Source organism: Gigantopelta aegis, chromosome 6, assembly GCF_016097555.1.
Source record: "Gigantopelta aegis isolate Gae_Host chromosome 6, Gae_host_genome, whole genome shotgun sequence".
In the NCBI taxonomy this organism is placed as follows: domain Eukaryota; kingdom Metazoa; phylum Mollusca; class Gastropoda; order Neomphalida; family Peltospiridae; genus Gigantopelta; species Gigantopelta aegis.
The window spans coordinates 59,121,455-59,143,027 of record NC_054704.1 but is presented as its reverse complement, the minus strand read 5'-3'; the positions used below and the strand labels follow the sequence as shown (position 1 = coordinate 59,143,027).

Genomic DNA, 21,573 nt, shown 5'->3' with positions numbered 1-21,573 from the left:
TGTATGGCGACCGACTCAAGAAGAAAGAAAGATGGAGGAAGAGGAAACGTGCGCCAGGGGTGGTTCGGGGGGAGTCAACACCGGCGGCTCAACCGCCAGCAGCAGCTCCTGCTTCGCCACCCAACGCCGCCACCCCAGGGATTGTCGATGGGACTGAAGAGGCACCCGCCACAATGGACCCAGCTACGCCCATGGCCGAGTCAGACGAGTTGAACACAGCTACTTGTGAGTCACTGCACCAGCGACCGGCCCCACCATCATCGACTTCTGCGTTTCCGGTTGTGTCGCTGACTAAACAGGCGACACCCGTAGAGACGGTGGCCCGGAAGGTAGCTGTGATGAAGCAGAAGGCAACCGCCCCCCAGGCGGTCAACAAGCCAGGCCAAGCTGACCGACTTCTCTACCACCGCAACCGAATCTCCGACGAGCTGAACAGTGATCACTGCAGGCCGGCAAACTACAACAGCGCCATGTTCAGCTCGTGAAGACGAACATGGAGGACGTCAGACGTTTGCTCAGTGCACCGAAGCACGAAGCTTACCTTCAGTTTCCAAGGAGCCCAGATGAAGGGGAGTTTGCGATCCACAAAGTCAGACTGCGTGAGGGACAAGAAGCGATTGTCATCACCGTTCGTCATGCGGGACGCTACAACCAAGGACTGCTGTTGAAAGAAATGGACAACCCGACAATACATCGTGTCATGAAGACAATCTCGGGGAAAGAATACTGTCCACTTACCAGGCAACTCATGTCCGACCCGTACCAGCAGTTCCTCCCGCAGCTTGACATCGCCAATTTCATCGGGACTCCTTAGACGTCACCCACCCCACCAACATTTGCCTCCGTGAGTATGGACTCAGTCAGACTTTAAACCTTTTTGGCCACCATTTCATAAACTTTGTTTATGTTTTTGTAAATAGTCTGTCACCCTTTATTTTTGGCTGTCCGTCTAAATTGCTCCAATAACCTTCAACTTTGGATGAGCAGTCTAATTTTTTGTTTGGCCTTAATTTTAACCGGACACGGTTATTCTCAACTTTACTAAATTTTTCTAACTTCCGCCCACCTCAAACTCCCCCTCCCCCTCCTGCCCCGGAATTGGTCACTGGCGATGTCAGAGGCTAAGTCCGGGGTGGGCATGCCTGAACCTAAGTTGGATATGGGCACGTTAATATAGTCCCGCATCCCAAGGTGTTTGTTATACAAACTGTGTTGTAAAGACTGGTATGAAAAGTGACCCAGTGACCCAGTGACATGGATATGAATTGAAAACAATGCTGTGAGACAATGAGTGCCTGACACTAATCACTGATTTCATGTAGAGAAGCAGATCAAGGTTGTCCAGGTAGCCTAAGCTGTCTAGCAAGGAAGTTTCCCTATGGATTTTCACCCAGCCCTCCATTGTTTATCAACTGCCAACCCCTGATAACACCTGGCAACTAACCGGATACGAGCAGACCTAGCAAGTCCACGGAACTCTCTCTAAGCAGCCTCGTGCAACTGTGGCTGGGAGGACGATCAATACCAATGTACATAGCATTCAATTGATTTTTTTCAAACAGACAAACACACTGGGAGCTAAACACTACAGTGAGTTCGCTTCTCTTGGGAGAATGTAAACAGATTTAAATTATGACTCCCTGCTTGTTGTAACTTACATATATGTAGTAGGAGAGATTTTCATCTAGTAAATAAAACGTCTTCTTGTGGTAAATAATATTTCAGATCTAAAGTTAAAATCATTTTAAACTCATATATTATTATTTAATATCCGAGAGAGGAAGAATGTAACATAAATGAAAACTTTTTATAAGCTAAATCTTTTTTCATGATCTAATTTTCTGCTGGATGAATGAATTAACTTTTCATGTTTTGGGATACATATGTATAACCTTTATATGCCATAAATACATACAGTATAAGTGACATCCTGCAAAACAGGAAAGCAATACTGTGTATGTTTAACAACACCTCAGCACATTTTTGTCTAATGTTATTTGGTGTCTAACATAGTTATTGCAGCATTTGGTCGATGCAATTAGTGAAGAAACCACCTTGCTGCCACATATAGACTATTCCCACAGAACAGTAGCAAGGGATCTTTTATCTGCACTTTCCAAACAGCATTTACCATGACAGCATTTACCAATTTTGGGACACTGCATGGTAAGGATGAGGAAACAGAGATCAATAATGGGGACTATAATGCTATGACCCATCACTCCCTAGGAATGGACTCCACCAGTGAGGTACATCCTGTTATTACCAGAGATGGATGCAGTAAAAAATTGGGTGTGCATGGGTGGTGGGGGTGGGGGTTTAAGAGAAAAAGGGCACATATATGAACCGACTTGTGAAAAGGGCTACCAAATGAAATTAGTTTTTTAAAAGCCAGAAAAAAGAGGCACTTGAATAGTTGGTGGTGGTGGTGGTGGGGGTTTGCCTGGATCCCCTCTTGGATCTGCCCCTTACTGCTGTAAAACAGTGCTGGGGCTTAATTAATACACAAAGCTCCATGAACTTATTTTACAACATCAAATGTTCATGTATGCTCCCACTGGTTTAGATTAAAATTTATTAGTAGTAGTATATTTAGAGAATAACTAATGAGATACGAGGAATTACAAATAATCTGTCTTAACTTGTAAACTGAAGCCTCGTAACAAGTTGGTTATTCTCTTTATTACCCATTGTCACTTTTAACTGGTTTGCAAAAAAATCTCTGCTCTCTACAACAAAGCCATCAACCATATGTCATATAATTTTGTACGTAATGTAAGTGATGTCATGGCATAGCAGCATTCTTTTTACAGCCACATGTTTACAATTAGGGCCTCCACAAATCCAAAATATTGGACTCGAGGGTCAAACTCGACCTGGACCCGAGTACCCAACACTAAACTAACACTAGATGATAATAAGACTAAGGAATAAAGTAATATAGCATTATATGCATCTTAATTCCAGCGCTGAACATGGATGCCAAATCATGTCATTGTATTGCATTCCACACATTCGACTTTTGTTTTTCCTCCATGTCTCATAAGCCCTATAATGTAATTGGCTGCAAGCATATATGGCAAAATGACATAAAGAAATAAATGGGAGTGCTCTTCCTTGCACGGGTACTCGAGTCATGTGAATGGACTCCATTCTTGTTAGACTCGGCCTGTGCCGGAGTACTCCAGTACTTGTGGAACCCTATTTACAATATAAAATAATACAACTGTGGGTGTGTTAGAAAATCATTATTTTTCTATGCTACTATAAAGCTGCTGCTTATGAAAATATACCTTTTTATGTTTATGAAACATAAAAGACAAATTCTTTCTGTAAATCTTTGTAGATTGTATAACATACCGGTATGTGTAATCTGACTCATGAATGGAAATATTATATGAATGAAAATGAAGTTCTGGCCATGGCAAACGTCGTGATTTTTAAGTCAGCCAATCAGTGGCTGTAAAAGCAATTTGCACACTGTGCAGAGATCGAAAAAATATTACCCCGTATATTTGATCCCATATAGGTAATAAATAATAATCTGCCTTTAATAAAACAGCATGCCTGATTTATGGTTTAATAAATCTGCCACTCTCAATAACACAAGCACCCATGCAATAGCAGTATAAATTAGTAAACAGTTATATTGCTTCACAAATCAAAATTAGATATTGCTCAACATGACAGTAAATTTGTTAGAACATTTATAATATCATATTTCAACAGCATATATTAGAATTAAGGGCATAGCAAGAAGGGATCTTATATGCCATTCGATCCTACACCCAGAAAAATATTTATTGTGCTACCCGCACTCCCATACCTTCCAGGCATGGATTTATGATTTTGTAATACAGTAATATTAATATAATGTCTTTTGGTGGCCTTGATAAGCAGATTCCTCATCTTATATAAAGTAAGAGTTAATTACTTGACCAAAAACAGAATTGCCTGAGTTCCTTGGGCCCCTGCTTAAAGCTGCATCTAAAGTCTTGAAAATTATATATGTTGCCCCATCCCACCTCCCCAATACAAAATCTGTGAAATCCTTTATTTTTGGGAGCTTAGGTTTTTGATGTTTCTCATACAAAACACATTTTGTTTCAGTTCTTATAATTTGTATATTGAAAGGTGGTATCATAAATTTCTATTATATGTAGGCATGTGTTATATTTCCACTGTGTTCTGTACTAGTCCATGAATTACATGTACAAGAAAATTACACCACCACAAAAACGTTATTTCTTAGTAACTATTTCTTGTTATAAAAAAAGCAGGAAGTTACATATAGCATTTTAAATTTACATTTCAAATATAACATTTAAAAAAATTAAAGAACATATATTATTATTAAATGGAATTCTTGAATTAAAGGCATAATGTCACAGATTTAAGGACCTTATTTCTCTAAAAATGGATAATAAATAAAAATTACATTAATTTTTGGAAACCAAATCTAGCTATCGCATCACCGTAACTGAACCATGATGGAGTGAAATCCATGTCATTCTTAGAGCAATTTTAGTTTTTGAATTATGGACCATTGCCATAATTCAATTATTTTTACAAAATGTCATTAATAAATGGAGTATGGTGGTTAGGAAGATGGTTGAATAAAGTACATTTAGGGACAAATCAAATTATTTTTGTTCAGGTAATACTTTGTTAGACCATTAAATAGGTCAGTGGTCTGTGACAATATGCCTTTAAATGTCACATGCTTTATATAATAATACTAATAATAGATTTTTTATTTCAGATCAGAGATCCATAGAACATATATAAACATCACATACAAAACTGATTACATAATATACAGCACCTTGTGCCAGCGATTTACACATACAGATTTGACAGATTTACACATACAGATTTGACAGATTTGACGTACACAGTTGTACACTGCAGGTGGGCAAGTAAGTCGTTTGAAGTTGTTTCAATTCTGCTCTTCAGCGAATATGCTGTTGAGCGAAATAAAGCGCCAAAGCTTTTTACTCGATGACTGACAAACATCTTGCTGGCACTGTATGGTCGTCACTGTCCGATCATCCATCAGTATGCATTATTATAACATATGTTAAGATCCTTGGTATCCTGTGTAAATTTCACCCATAATGTACCCGCGTACAAATTACTACAATAACTCACAAATAATTGTGTTTTAACAGATTCTGAACATTTTGCAAATAGCTGCAACAACATGTTTGCACGTACACAAAGGGCTCTATACTCTATATGAGTACTTTATTATGAAAGTCTGTATAAAGTTCTTTCTGTATGTTCCTCTCACTATAAACTCTATAAAATCATACCTCTCACTATAAACTCTATAAAATCATACCTCTCACTATAAACTCTATAAAATCATACCTCTTACTATAAACTAAGCTGATAACACCTCCTAGGCTTTTATCTGATGTTGATTATTGACATAATATAATTTTGCTTAATTCAATCATATTATGTCAATACAAAAGGTGCTTGGAGAATAAAATGTTTTACAATTAGTCTTTTACATGCTATCATTTTATATAGCTGTTTTATCTTTAACAATATAAAAGACAATAGTAGACTGTAGACCCCATACAGCTTGCGTAGTGGTGAGGGGCCTTTCACCTACCCACCGAGTGGTTAAACTTACTCTCAGTGGGAGCCGGTACAAAGATGAGAACCCTGTACCTACAATGTACATGCACCAGCCTTAAGTCTAGATGGCTTAACCACTACACAACTGAGCTTGGTATCTTCTATATTCTATCACCAAATTATATACCAGTCTTAGAGAAGACATAAGTATATACATAAGTTGTGACTGATGGTCATTTATTTATTCTTAGATATTAATTATATGCAGATCCCAAAGGTATATTACAGGTGATGGTTTACTTCAGATGAATTATTAAAATGCAATAAAATACTTGTACTAAGTGAACACATGACTGCATACAGGTTACGTTTATACAGGGCCTTTCCCATCTTTTATTGAATATCAACTGGTAAGGGTGCGTGTAGGTGTAAAGCACACATAACCATCCATCCATTGGGGACTTAAGAGATGAGTAAGTAGCCTGTGACAATCACAAACCACTGACTCGCACAAACAGAAATAGTAAATATGATGGTCGTTCTTACTAGCTGTAGTTATTATGTTCACTATTATCACACATTCCATAGTGAAAACAAAATAGCTAAAAGTTAGTTTTTGTTTAATGGTACAAATGTACCACTAGAGCACATTGATTAATTAATCACTGGCTATTGGATGTCAAATACACATGTATTTGGAAATTTCGATACATATACATGTAGTCTTCAGATTAAACTTGCTCCTTTTTTTTTTTTAGCAACAAGGGATCTTTTACCAAAAAAATTCCAGACAGGACAGCACATACCATGACATTTTTTAATACCAGTAGTGGACAAACAAAACAGAATAGAACTCTAGTTCATGAAAGTTAATGTCTGTATAAAATAATTATTAATGTACATATATTAACAAAGAGAAATTAACATACAACTAAGTCTAAGTTTAAAAACTGTTTCTGTAACTCAACTGATTTGTAAAAACCATTGCAACTCACTTTTTTCTTACAACCAAAAGACCTATATTTTAAAAACTATTTCTTTTTGCTGAAAAAACTTTGTTACTTTTTTTATTCCATTTTTTCCCCTGTTTCTTTTTGTCCTACCAATATCACTATTTGGAATGATGTTTGATATCTATTACTTATTTTCTGTGACATTTTTCCTGCAACTTTTTTATGTGTAGCTGAAGAACATAGTACTAGTATCTTCCTAGATGAAGTGTCAGAATTACTGTACTTTAGGCACCTAAACAAAAAATTAAAATTTGTTTTGTTTAATGACACCACAAGAGAACATTGATTTATTAATCATCAGCTATTGGACGTCAAACTAATAGCCTTATAGAGAAAACCCACAACAATTTTCCATTAGTAGCAAGGGATCTTTTATATGCATCTTTTATATCTATCAGGATAGCACATACCACAGCCTTTGGTATACCAGTCGTGGTGCACTGGCTGGAACGAGAAATAGCCCAATAGGATCACTGATGGGGATCGATCCAAGACCGACTGCACATCAGGTGAGCGCTTTACCACTGGGCAACGTCCCACCCCTATTTTAGGCACCTAATAGCCATAGTGTGCTGTAACATCATTTATTTATTTCCTAATAATTGCCAATTAAACAATTTGATTGGTATTACTAATCATTTATTATTTTGTCACATAATGAAAGAAAAATAAGTTTTTAATGATGTAATAATATTGACTTGTGGATATTTGTATATATTATTTGTTTTCATGTAATTAATAATTACATTTTCTTTGCGTCTATACACTTTACGGCAATCTGATTGGTCCAGAGGTGCTTCTTTTTTTCCTTCATATCTCGATGAACCAAAAAACATTTAGCCATGACTACCCCCCACCCCCTACCACTACTTTTGTGCAACAAGCCAGATTATTCTGGCAATCATATTTAGATATTTTGAAGAAAATACATGTGAAAGCTACAAAAAAAATTATACAATAAATTAATGGAAAATGCTATAGCAGAGTAGACATATATCTATACGCATTGATTAAAAAAAAAAAAACCCCAAAAAACCTCTTCGCTAATCATGAAATGAGACTCGGTCGTTGGCCAAAGAAATCATGTAGAAAACTTCATGCCTGTAACTTACTTGTAAGCGATGTTCTACAGCTGTTGCCGAAAATTAAATGGTTCCACCGACAGCATAAATGTTAGACACGTTTCTTTCATTCACTTTCATAAAATATAAACTAAACACAAATAGGACAATTTCTTCCAATATAACTAAATGATCCGTAAAAATGCACAGCAGCTAGAGGAAATAACGTCATTAAAAAAAAAATCACCTGATTCAAACAATAGTGAATGAATGTTCACATTCTTAGGTGACATAAGTATCAAGGAAGTTTACACAAACAATACTACAGGCGTATTTAAAGCTGAACAAAATAAATTCAGTTATGTATTGTTAAAGTATGCATATAAATTTAATTATAAGATTTGACCGCAATTATTTTTTGGTTCATGCAAGTATGAACAGAAAAAATGATGTGCACACTGTATGACCCCGCGTAGCGGTCAATTCTTAAATGATTTTATTTCCACAAACAGGTAATAAATTACAACAGATTGTGTACCTTTAATTATTTTTATTCTGGTATTGTGTGCCACATCATATTTTGCTCTTCTAGAGTTAACAGTCATATTGGTTAATTTATTTGAAGATATCCACAGAGAAGATTTAAGGTTAGTTATATTGTTTATTTATTATTAGGTCATTCTATAATAACATCTACTTTAATGTAAATGTAACTGACTAAATAATGCTTTATAATAAGTAATTATTATATATTTCTGTATAACTTTATAAACTGTACAGTGTAATATTAATTCTTGTTAAAGGTAGGGTCAACTCAAACAAGAGCCGTATGTGTTGGAAAGATGCATACCCGGACCACCAATACATACTGACACTGTAACAAATGAAAAATGCGTAATTTTAGAGTTAATAAAAAAACATGATTATTCCTGCTAACTGGGGGCAGCCATTTTGTTTTGTTTTTGTGACGTCCGGTGGTATAGCTTGGGGTGAAGTGACGTCAGCTCCGTCCATCTCCTCTATTGACAGTGTAAACAAACGCTCTAATTTACGACGAGGCACTTCACTTTCATCAACATGACTTGTAAAACAACATAAATGACTTGATAGTATAATAAACTATTTAACTAAATATATTTCAGGTTACATCAATAGAACGAAATGGAGTTTTTATTTTTTTTAAATCCAAAGAAAAAATGCATACTATTAGGCCTATTGGTAGGGCACGTTCGAGCAAAACGACTACTCACGATACCCAAGTGATACTTTTCTTTTCTTTGGGACGACGTAATTGGTCAGTTTTGTGATTTTAGATGGGAAAGTCTATTTAATCAAGGGTTTTACAGAATTACTTACAGTAATAAAGCAGGGCGGTTGGTAATGTCCATTACGATTTGAAGTGTATCCGTGCTGTTATCACACAATACCCTGTGATCTTCATAAAAGAGGTACGTCTTTTTAGTGTGTCTAGACACAGTGTCTGGGGACCGTCTAAATATACACCTGCCAATCAGGAACCATAGGTACAGTTCACGGAAAGAAAAGACCAATTAACCAAGAAGACACTCCAATTATTGTTTCAGTACGTGGGTTAATTTATGTACAAACCATAATACAGTTGTTTCAACACTTTGACAATGGTGGTTTATTTTGTGTTAAAAATAATACATAATTGTTACTGGCTTACTGGGATGACTATTATTACAGAATACTGCGATGCATCCGCAAAAATCAGGTATGTTTTGTTTCTTCAGTTCGAAGACTAATTCCTGACGTGACACGTTAGGTATTACATAACCACCAGCTCGCTAGAGGGCGTACTCACTGGGATGGTACAAAATGGCTGCGCCTGTTATATATAATAGCCGTCACATTTAACCGTTTTATTAATTAACTATATGATTATACTTGTTGATATTAAGCAATAATGTGAATTATATATCGTTGAATATGCATACCAGGTCAAATGCCTTGATTGTCCCCTCCTTTCATTCAGTAATTTGATTAATCTAGATTTAAATATGTGATAAACATAATTTATTATGAATGCAATGTATGCTAGTGTATGTTTGTGGTGATGAACACTTTAGAGATTGTTGTATTTTATTATATATTTTATGAAACATAACATGTCTGCGTGGTTATTTATTACTGTAATTCTTTTATGCAGATACATCAATCCTTTAATCCACCAGTTCCATCATATACTGTACTTGGTATGTAATATATTTGTATATGTATTTTTATAATATAATTCTTATTTCAGGACATATGTATGTATTTCGCATGATTGAGAATATCTTGTGTATTGTGATTTGTTATAATGGAGACATATGTTAAATCATTTATTTAGACATGTGAGTGATAATGTATATTATGTATGTATTATAACTAGGTATGTCTGTTATAATCAGAAGACATATTGTGTATCATGGCAATTCATGTTAAATGTCATGTTAAATACTATAATTTAAATAATGGAATATTATGTATTGTGTGTCCCGAGATTTATATATGATAATGAATGTATTGTTATATTGTATTTTAATTATATTGTTACAGGGTGATAAAAAAAAAGAGGAAAATACTATCGTCCATTAAAGTGCCGTTAGACCCGGGCCATTCCGTGGTAATGATTTAAGCCAGGACTTGACATTCTGTTCACTAAAAGTCCTTTTTAAATGGAAATGCAGTTTTATCATTTATAGACTAATTATATATAGTAGTATAAGCATGTCGGGCCTAATTTTGATTTTTGTAAAAAACAATTGACTTATAAAGTGAAAAGTAAAATGTGCCAGGACGTGACGAAAATGGACATCACTTTTATAACATTGCAGTCAATTCCCAAACTGTGCTCTCCTGGTAGCATGTTTGCTTATTGAAATACACTGTTTAACACAATATCCAGTCTATTTGTAAATGCCATATACCGTATATGTTCGCCTGTAAGTCGATCTCGGCTATTATAAGTCGAGTCCCTAATTTCAAGCCCTGAAAACGTATTTTTTTATTGACCCATTTATAAGTCGACCCATGAAAAACTACTTATAAATATTGAAATATTTCTTATTTTCAGCACATGAGAACAATAATATTTGAACAAAAGAAAATTATTTTACAAACTTCGGTTTTCACGTTTTGTACATCGCAATATGATCAGACTATTCCAATCAAACTATCATTATTACATAGCATCAAAACGAAATATTCCCTTAGTAGAGAGTGAAAGCTGTTTGACTGTTACTGTATAGTACTTTCCAGATGGTTTTGTGCACAGACAACAAATTTATTTATAAACATTGACAACAGATCACTACGATAAAACTGAAAGTATCACGTTTTGCCGCCATATTAATACATGTAAGGAGGATAACTATGGAAAGTACACTGGTTTTTGTACCAAATGATGTGTGTCCCTATTGCTCTAGATAAGTGAACTGCAGAGATCAGTCTATTTTAAGGGAAAGCTTAGTGGTTGCATAGTACCAAAGAAGAGAGTACCGTGTCGAGGTTCGGTGTGCACCGTCAAATATTTACGGTGTAAAAGCAGCTGTGGGTGTGATTGGTAGTAATATGTGACATTGATTATTTGTGCAAATACTATTATCCATTGACAATAAATAAATACACTTTTATTTGTCATACAGTTGTTATGCAGTATATACCAGAGGTTGAAACTAATGCGGGGTACCCCTAAAAATGGAACTGCAATTTTCAGCAAAAATGACGGTTGCTATTAAAAACATAAATTAAATCTCTTAAATGATACGTGACCCCCCATTTTCTTGCAGCTAGATTAGATGTGAGGTGCCACACTTTCTATTGCTGTACTTCCTGGGTGTGTTGAAACGCTGCTTATATCAGTTTTATTAGTAAACGTTAACATTATCGGCAATAGGAATTGATTTGGTCTAATGGAACCTATAGCATATATTCACTATATTATCATTATTTTATATTGTGTGCCATTTACTGTTATTTGACAGTCATAATTGCTTAATTAGGTGACACTCAGGCATGGGAGTTCATAATGACCTTGACCTTGGCATTAATTACTGTGCACTGCTAAGAATAGAGTTTGAAAAAAAGTCTGTGCTGACCAATTGGAGATTTTGGCCCATATTTTTTACTTAAAATATTTTAAAGCTTATTTATCCAAGGTGATGGACATGTCATATAACACTAATCTTATTTAGGATAATAAGTCTAGGCAAGATGAAATAAGCTGTTAGTAATAATTCATTTTTAGTTAAAAAATAATGTTAGCTGATATTAGGTTAAGTTTTTAGATCTCCATTAACAATGTGTATTTGAATGCAACTGGCTCTGGAATGACTATATTTAAATAACCTGATTTCTGCTGTAATTTTAACATACTTTTTAGGTTGGTGAATTATGTTTTAGGCAAATATGGGAGTTTTTACAATTGTTTTTTGTGAGTTTGGCAAAAACATTAAAATCTACAGAAGTGGGTTCTGTGTAGCCATTTTGCATTCTCTTCTTTATTTGTACACAAATATAAGCTTGGTAATGATAGCTTTAGGTCAGTTCATTAAATCTTGTCCATATATTCAGTGAGTTTTCTATAGTAAAGGGTATTTGAAGTATATACCAAGTACAAGAGCAATTTTGACACATTTGTTAATCTACCTAGGAGTGTGTTAGTATTATCTTCCACTATCACCACACTTGTAAAGCTGTATTTTCCAATATTACTATGTAAATGATGTGTTACATTACAGATTGTAGTAATGCATACGATATAAATATTATATTCAGTTAAAACAGAAAATAATTAAAGAAAAATGACTTTCGCACTCTTTTGATGGATTGAATGTGCTTTTTTTATGACAAATAAAAAATAAAGATGTAAAACCCTAATGATAACTCTAGATATGATACATGTCTGTAAGCACCAATCACTGGAGATTATTAATAAAATATCAACAGATATATTGGTAGCTGTCAGTGGATTTAATAATGCATATATAAAAACCAACTAGGCTGATGGGTTTGAAAATATTGCATTCAGTGACTTGACATCCAAGCATAGTCCATACCTTGGGTGTTTACCCCACCATAATGTGTACCACATTAATTTACTACTATTTGTGGATGCAGTGGTGTTCATTTCAGATACCACATGTAATATGCTTTTTTCTAGTGAAGTTCTTATCATATGCCCATTAAAGTCTTTCAAAACACAGGGTCACTGCAATAAATGAGTTTTAAGGTAATTATTTATTGGAAATGAGAGGCTCTGACTATGCATGCACACACTACATATACAACTAAGCATACACAACCAACCCATAGTATGTATCTTCAAGAGTAGTATTTTTATTTGTTATTTGTTTTAAATATGATACATTGCATTTGTATACAACTTTGCATAACACTGATGCTTCCTGAGGTGTACATTAAATCAGGTTGCACTGTAGGAACAACACTTACAATTATGTTGTCACATCATATCAGAACACAGAAGATCCTGATAGTCATGAAAACACCCAATTGGACACTTTTTGAAAAATAAATTTGTTTGATATAGGTTGCATAGTACCAAAGAAGAGAGTACCGTGTCGAGGTTCGACGTGCACCGTCAAATATTTACGGTGTAAAAGCAGCTGTGGGTGTGATTGGTAGTAATATGTGACATTGATTATTTGTGCAAATACTATTATCCATTGACAATAAATAAATACACTTTTATTTGTCATACAGTTGTTATGCAGTATATACCAGAGGTTGAAACTAATGCGGGGTACCCCTAAAAATGGAACTGCAATTTTCAGCAAAAATGACGGTTGCTATTAAAAACATAAATTAAATCTCTTAAATGATACGTGACCCCCCATTTTCTTGCAGCTAGATTAGATGTGAGGTGCCACACTTTCTATTGCTGTACTTCCTGGGTGTGTTGAAACGCTGCTTATATCAGTTTTATTAGTAAACGTTAACATTATCGGCAATAGGAATTGATTTGGTCTAATGGAACCTATAGCATATATTCACTATATTATCATTATTTTATATTGTGTGCCATTTACTGTTATTTGACAGTCATAATTGCTTAATTAGGTGACACTCAGGCATGGGAGTTCATAATGACCTTGACCTTGGCATTAATTACTGTGCACTGCTAAGAATAGAGTTTGAAAAAAAGTCTGTGCTGACCAATTGGAGATTTTGGCCCATATTTTTTACTTAAAATATTTTAAAGCTTATTTATCCAAGGTGATGGACATGTCATATAACACTAATCTTATTTAGGATAATAAGTCTAGGCAAGATGAAATAAGCTGTTAGTAATAATTCATTTTTAGTTAAAAAATAATGTTAGCTGATATTAGGTTAAGTTTTTAGATCTCCATTAACAATGTGTATTTGAATGCAACTGGCTCTGGAATGACTATATTTAAATAACCTGATTTCTGCTGTAATTTTAACATACTTTTTAGGTTGGTGAATTATGTTTTAGGCAAATATGGGAGTTTTTACAATTGTTTTTGTGAGTTTGGCAAAAACATTAAAATCTACAGAAGTGGGTTCTGTGTAGCCATTTTGCATTCTCTTCTTTATTTGTACACAAATATAAGCTTGGTAATGATAGCTTTAGGTCAGTTCATTAAATCTTGTCCATATATTCAGTGAGTTTTCTATAGTAAAGGGTATTTGAAGTATATACCAAGTACAAGAGCAATTTTGACACATTTGTTAATCTACCTAGGAGTGTGTTAGTATTATCTTCCACTATCACCACACTTGTAAAGCTGTATTTTCCAATATTACTATGTAAATGATGTGTTACATTACAGATTGTAGTAATGCATACGATATAAATATTATATTCAGTTAAAACAGAAAATAATTAAAGAAAAATGACTTTCGCACTCTTTTGATGGATTGAATGTGCTTTTTTTATGACAAATAAAAAATAAAGATGTAAAACCCTAATGATAACTCTAGATATGATACATGTCTGTAAGCACCAATCACTGGAGATTATTAATAAAATATCAACAGATATATTGGTAGCTGTCAGTGGATTTAATAATGCATATATAAAAACCAACTAGGCTGATGGGTTTGAAAATATTGCATTCAGTGACTTGACATCCAAGCATAGTCCATACCTTGGTGTTTACCCCACCATAATGTGTACCACATTAATTTACTACTATTTGTGGATGCAGTGGTGTTCATTTCAGATACCACATGTAATATGCTTTTTTCTAGTGAAGTTCTTATCATATGCCCATTAAAGTCTTTCAAAACACAGGGTCACTGCAATAAATGAGTTTTAAGGTAATTATTTATTGGAAATGAGAGGCTCTGACTATGCATGCACACACTACATATACAACTAAGCATACACAACCAACCCATAGTATGTATCTTCAAGAGTAGTATTTTTATTTGTTATTTGTTTTAAATATGATACATTGCATTTGTATACAACTTTGCATAACACTGATGCTTCCTGAGGTGTACATTAAATCAGGTTGCACTGTAGGAACAACACTTACAATTATGTTGTCACATCATATCAGAACACAGAAGATCCTGATAGTCATGAAAACACCCAATTGGACACTTTTTGAAAAATAAATTTGTTTGATATAGGTTGCATAGTACCAAAGAAGAGAGTACCGTGTCGAGGTTCGACGTGCACCGTCAAATATTTACGGTGTAAAAGCAGCTGTGGGTGTGATTGGTAGTAGTAATATGTGACATTGATTATTTGTGCAAATACTATTATCCATTGACAATAAATAAATACACTTTTATTTGTCATACAGTTGTTATGCAGTATATACCAGAGGTTGAAACTAATGCGGGGTACCCCTAAAAATGGAACTGCAATTTTCAGCAAAAATGACGGTTGCTATTAAAAACATAAATTAAATCTCTTAAATGATACGTGACCCCCCATTTTCTTGCAGCTAGATTAGATGTGAGGTGCCACACTTTCTATTGCTGTACTTCCTGGGTGTGTTGAAACGCTGCTTATATCAGTTTTATTAGTAAACGTTAACATTATCGGCAATAGGAATTGATTTGGTCTAATGGAACCTAGTAATATCAGGCCTCAGACCACAATTAATTTTGCTATATGTTTCTATATAGCCTTAGTGGCTATAACATTTTTATTAATATCAGCAGGCCCGTGAAGTTTTGTATGTACCTTTGCCTGCATGGGGGACACATACCCTGAAAAGGACAACCCCTGTTGTCCAGCTCTTTCTCCCAGCATATTGGTTTAAACAGACACACCCTCTAAACCAGGCCGGAGTACACCCATTTTACACAAAAAGCACTACTTTTGCATGGGCCGGAATTACCACAAACAAGTCTTCAATGTCAACAAGTTACACATGTTTACAAACTACATGCTATCCCCTGTCACTTCAGTCAAACAGTTGCCACTTCATAGCTGTCTGCCATGAAATAATCACAGTCAAACAGCAGACTACTTGCACGGTGAAACTTCCGGATTTTGGACAACCAAATGGGAAGATAACTGTAATCTGAGGCCTATCAGTCCATTTTTTCCCCTAAAAACTGGCCCACACTAATGCATTCCAATGATATACATATTAAAGCAATGCTCGGTAAGTATCGGTATGTCACCTTTAAACTGAGAGTATACAGAGGCTGTGTTAAAACACCTACCACAGTGCCTTGCCATGGCCAATTTTAGCAATGGAAACTTGAGGGACACCAACTTCAAAATGTAATAACTTTATCAAATTTTGGAATTTCTTCATACAATGAGCAGCTATTTTTTCTTCTACATATGTTCTATCTGCACAGTGTTGTCTTGGAAAGATTTTGAAATATTTAAAGGAAAAAAAATCAATCATTAGATTTTACTTCATTTTTAATGAAATATTAAACTTAAATTAAAATGTTTGAAAAACAAAAAAATCTAAAACTGTAAAATTTTGCATTTTAGATATAAGTGGAGGCTTAGTAAAGATATGGTGACTGAATTCATGATACATTATTAGAAATGTGTCAGAGGGATGGTGAAAGTCACAAAATTGGGGCCATTTACAACAAATGTTTACACACTAATTTCAGGGAAAATTAGACATGATAGGCCTCATATTCAATTTTGACCTGCTGTATTTACTTAATCTACTTCATTTACTGTATTAGACATGTAGCCACTTTGTAAAAGGCAAAACAGTCCATATAAATGCATATTAATATGAATATGCCCTACAGATATTACTTAGGTATACACCATAATATTTTTTTTGTTGACGACAACTTTGAAAATGAAGATTTTGTCACAAAATGCTGATATAAATCCTACCAAGAGGTACTTGCACCATATTTTTCAGTTTCCAGTGATAACTGTTAACAAGTGTAGTCATGTGCCAGTGTCTGGGATACCTCAGTGTAGTATTTCTTGATTGGAAGGATGTTTGTAGTAATGACCACTGAATATGCATTATGGATTATTCTGCCATCTGTATTACAAGCCAAATGTTAACCTTTTTGGCACATTTTCTGCAATAAACTTGACAAGTATACCAGCATCTGATTACTGAACACAATAAATACATTTAGACAGCATAGAATATTAGCCTATTAGATTTTCTAAGGATAAAAGACCATTTTTGAAAAATGACTGAAGTGTGTAATTTACATAAATGTAGGTGAAATGTATTATTAGAGTACTTAATCTTGTTAAAAACTGTATACTATTCATTTAAAGTGTTTAATTACATTTAGTAGTGATATATTCATTATATTTAGATCTTCTGTCCAATTGCAATAATTGAGAAACTCATTAAAATTCAATATGTAAAAAAAATTAAAATCTCAATATTGACTAACAAAATCCAAGTTTTGCTCATTTTTACCACATTATTAGCTCAAAACTGTTAAAAAATATTGCAACAACCTGTAGTAACATCAGAGGTCATTTTATGCTATTTTGGAGGATACTGAAATTTAAAAGTTGAAAATTTTAATTTTAATTTTTAATAAATTCAAAAAAAATGTTTTTTAATTTAATAAAATATTTAGAAAATAAATAAATTAGTTTTCATATTCCTTGTGGTATGCACAATCAGTCTGTGTAATTTCACCTCTCTGGTTATAATACTTTCATCAGAATCAAGCATTTAACCGGTGTAATGTGTGAACTATATCAGGCCTCGGACCACAATTAATTTCGCTATATGTTTCTATATAGCCTTGGTGGCTATAACATTTTTATTAATATCAGCAGGCCCGTGAAGTTTTGTATGTACCTTTGCCTGCATGGGGAACACATACCCTGAAAAGGACAACCCCTGTTGTCCAGCTCTTTCTCCCAGCATATTGGTTTAAACAGACACACCCTCTAAACCAGGCCGGAGTACACCCATTTTACACAAAAAACACTACTTTTGCATAGGCCGGAATTACCACAAACAAGTCTTCAATGTCAACAAGTTACACATGTTTACAAACTACATGCTATCCCCTGTCACTTCAGTCAAACAGTTGCCACTTCATAGCTGTCTGCCATGAAATAATCACAGTCAAACAGCAGACTACTTGCGCGGTGAAACTTCCGGATTTGGACAACCAAATGGGAAGATAACTGTAATCTGAGGCCATATTCATGAAGTTAATCACCGCCAAAACATTGTTTGAACAACCATTAATGCCAGTGACCAGATTTCAAAATAAACTCAGGCAACAGGTAGTTAGTATTGTTTACATTTTTACTATTAGTTATGACTGTTAATTTAACTAAGTGGACTGTTGTCTTGGCATGTGAGTGAGATCGTACACCTTTTCGCATAACCAAAACCGTTCTAATGCCCCAAAAAAATAGGTTATAAAAAATAAATGTGTCAAATTAACATATTTGAGTATAAATACATGGCATACTTCAACAATAAAACTTGTAAAATAATCCCCAAAACTAATATTTTTTGGTGAATTTTTTTTACCCTCTTATAAGTCGGACCCCCCAAGTTATAAAATAATTTTTGGGTGAAAAAAATTCGACTTATAGGCGAAGATATACGGTAGCAATTTACTAAAAAAAATATTCTTTATGATATAACATTTACTTTTAAAAATTTCAGTACGAGCCAGGACGTGACGAGCCAGGATGTGACTTTTTGTCCAGTTCACTTACGGGTATACAACTAATAAATGATATGTATATCAAACACTACTAATGAAACACTGTTAGTTTATGAAACCAATGATATTTACTTGTTTTAAGTGTTTTTATCATCAAAATAGGTGCATAAAATCCTAATTAATTGAACTGTTGTGCAAAAAAGAGAGTTCTTATACAATATTCATATAATATACTTTTATACCAAGTAACCATACCAGTTGTCAACAAGATTGCTTATCCTGATGTTGCTAAGTCTGGTGATTTTTGTCCTACCTTTACAATACATGTACAAACTAAAAAGATGAAGTATTAATCCAAGTATTACTTTTTCGTTGGCTGCGGCATCAACTTTTGCATTTAGCTCAACATTGATTGTACAAATGTAGCTACATTTCTCATAAATTACATGTTCTGCATCAGTAAGCCTTCATTTATAGTTCTATCTATGAATGTTCTCCTCAATGCACGTCAAAATTAGTTTTTCAACTTTATTATTTTAAAATTTTAATTAAATTTTTTGAAGTTTGTTATTTTAAAAATGTTTTAAAAATTTGTTTAACATGCATTGAGATGGATATCTACAGGTGCACTATCAATGACACTGAATACGTTTATGCTAGGCAAAACATTTAATTTTGAAGAATTCTTGTTTGCAATTTACCATGTTTTAGAATTAAAATATATTATACATGTATTTTGCCTTTTGCTGGTATTTTTATGATCATCTGATATAAATGAAATTCAAAATATGAAACCTAGTCAGTAAAGAAAGTATAGTTTTTGAACAGTTTCTTCTTTCTGTTTATCATCTGATAGGCCAAACAATAGCAAACATCTCAATGACACAGTTGATTTGAATTCCCCCAACCCAAGTTTTATCTTCAACATGTATCTTTATCAATTATATCCTTCACTGGTGAAATGTTGGTTTATATATTCCAAATCATGTTTCGATACTTGTATCTGCAAAGGAATAAACTTAAGATTTTAGCAGAACATTGTATTTGAACAATTCTTTTACACAATATTTATTGTATGTGTACACCAGTTTGGATTCACAAAATGGAACATTTGGTATAAATACAATATTCTTTAAATTGGTAGATTATCAATAATTCACTGTTTGGTCAAAACACAGAAGCATAGATTTAATTGATAATAGTACAGGGCTTCTAGAATTGTCATAAAAATCCACTAGCCATCGGATCAGTGATTAAAAAATGTACTAGCCATGATTAAAAATTCACAAGTCCTACTTTAATTAAATACAATTTTACTAATAGGAATAATGGATATGTCACCTAAAGAAAGAAATAGAGCTTTAAATCCCTTAGATTTGAGGGAAGGAATTAAGGGGAAAATTTACAAAACAGACTTTAATGCAGCATTTGACACCAAGAAATCGCTAGCCATTGGGCATGGCAATAGTAGTTATTTACTAGCCCAACAATGAATATCACTAGCCACGGGAGTGAGGCTACCATAATCTAGAAGCCCTGTAGTATTTTTGTATCTACATAAATCCATGTTAAATATTCGAACATGCTCCCCCGAATGTCAAGTTTCTCTGTTTCCGATTCTTATGGTGAGGGCAAAAATATTGAAAATAAAAGTCATTTCTTTTAGGTACATGTGCATTATCTAGTCAGTTTTGCCAGTTTCTTTATATAGAGAGATTTAATACATTTTTAATCTTTACTCAGTTTAACCTGCCATCTTAAATGTCACGTCCTGGCTCAAAGTTTGAGGTAGTTATTTTAATCATTTAATTCAACCAGTCATCATTATACCGTTTATTTATACTTGGAACATTGAGAAGGAGGAAGATTGAAAAGGATTTTTATTTCTGAAAAATAGTTTTTAAATACAACTAATTTTTATATGTCAAATCAGCCAGGACGTGACATTGTATATTTTTAAAAATAATTTAATATACTAATTATGATATGAAAGAAGGCAAAGTAGTATTTTCATATGTAGTATATTTTTGATGTGATGTCCTAATACCTAATTTTTAAATTTGACATAACAGTAATGAAATATTACCAAAAAAACAAATGTCAAGTCCTGGCTTACAAAAATTCTTTTTTCAAATAAAACTGTCATTAAAACCCATAAAAATAAGTAAATTGGCAATAAAAGTATATTTGTATGTGCTTAAGGGTGTTAAGTTATAATAAAAAATTAGTTTAACAGATCATTTTGAAATTTACACACCCATGGACCAAATACCATGGAATGGCCCACCCTAAAAAATGCAGTTGTTGTCATTTATTCCAAAATGATGATACTACTACATTAAAAAGCATTATTATGGTTTAAACTGCCCCTGTAGCTTACCTAAAATCAATAGTGTGTGTGTGCATTAAAAAAATACAATTATGTGTACCTTAAATTACACCTGTTAAGATATGTTTCCACTGAAGCAAATTTAACTGATTGTGTGTTCAAGGGATTGGCAGGTAGGGCCACTCATGCATGAAACTGTAACAATGGGTTCAATGCACAGTGTAAGGTGTCACAGAAATTACTATATGTATGCATGTGTCACATACACACTCATAACAATCTAATTAAAAGAAATTAATGTTTACATTTTGTAGACACAAACAAAACACTAGCTAGTGGGTGTATTTGGAATGGTGTGTAATACTTGAATTAATTATGTTTTTACATTTTACAAATTCAAAATCTACAAAGACTTGATTTACCAATTAAAGTAAACTTTCATTTTATAAGTAAAATAAGACCTCCTGCATTGAATGTC

The 21,573-nt window shown here is 33.8% G+C and overlaps 1 protein-coding gene and 1 long non-coding RNA gene across 2 annotated transcripts in view; one reads left to right on the top strand and one right to left on the bottom strand.

Annotated features, from left to right (window-relative positions):
• Positions 1 to 21,573, bottom strand: part of LOC121375035 (protein FAM110B-like) — a 73,731-nt gene that overhangs the window by 40,830 nt on the left and 11,328 nt on the right. The gene's annotated exons all lie outside the window — the stretch shown is intronic.
• Positions 7,067 to 19,789, top strand: LOC121375036. Its single transcript, XR_005958269.1, has 4 exons — positions 7,067 to 7,111; positions 8,256 to 8,310; positions 9,834 to 9,879; positions 18,766 to 19,789. It is a non-coding gene; the product is annotated as an uncharacterized LOC121375036 (long non-coding RNA).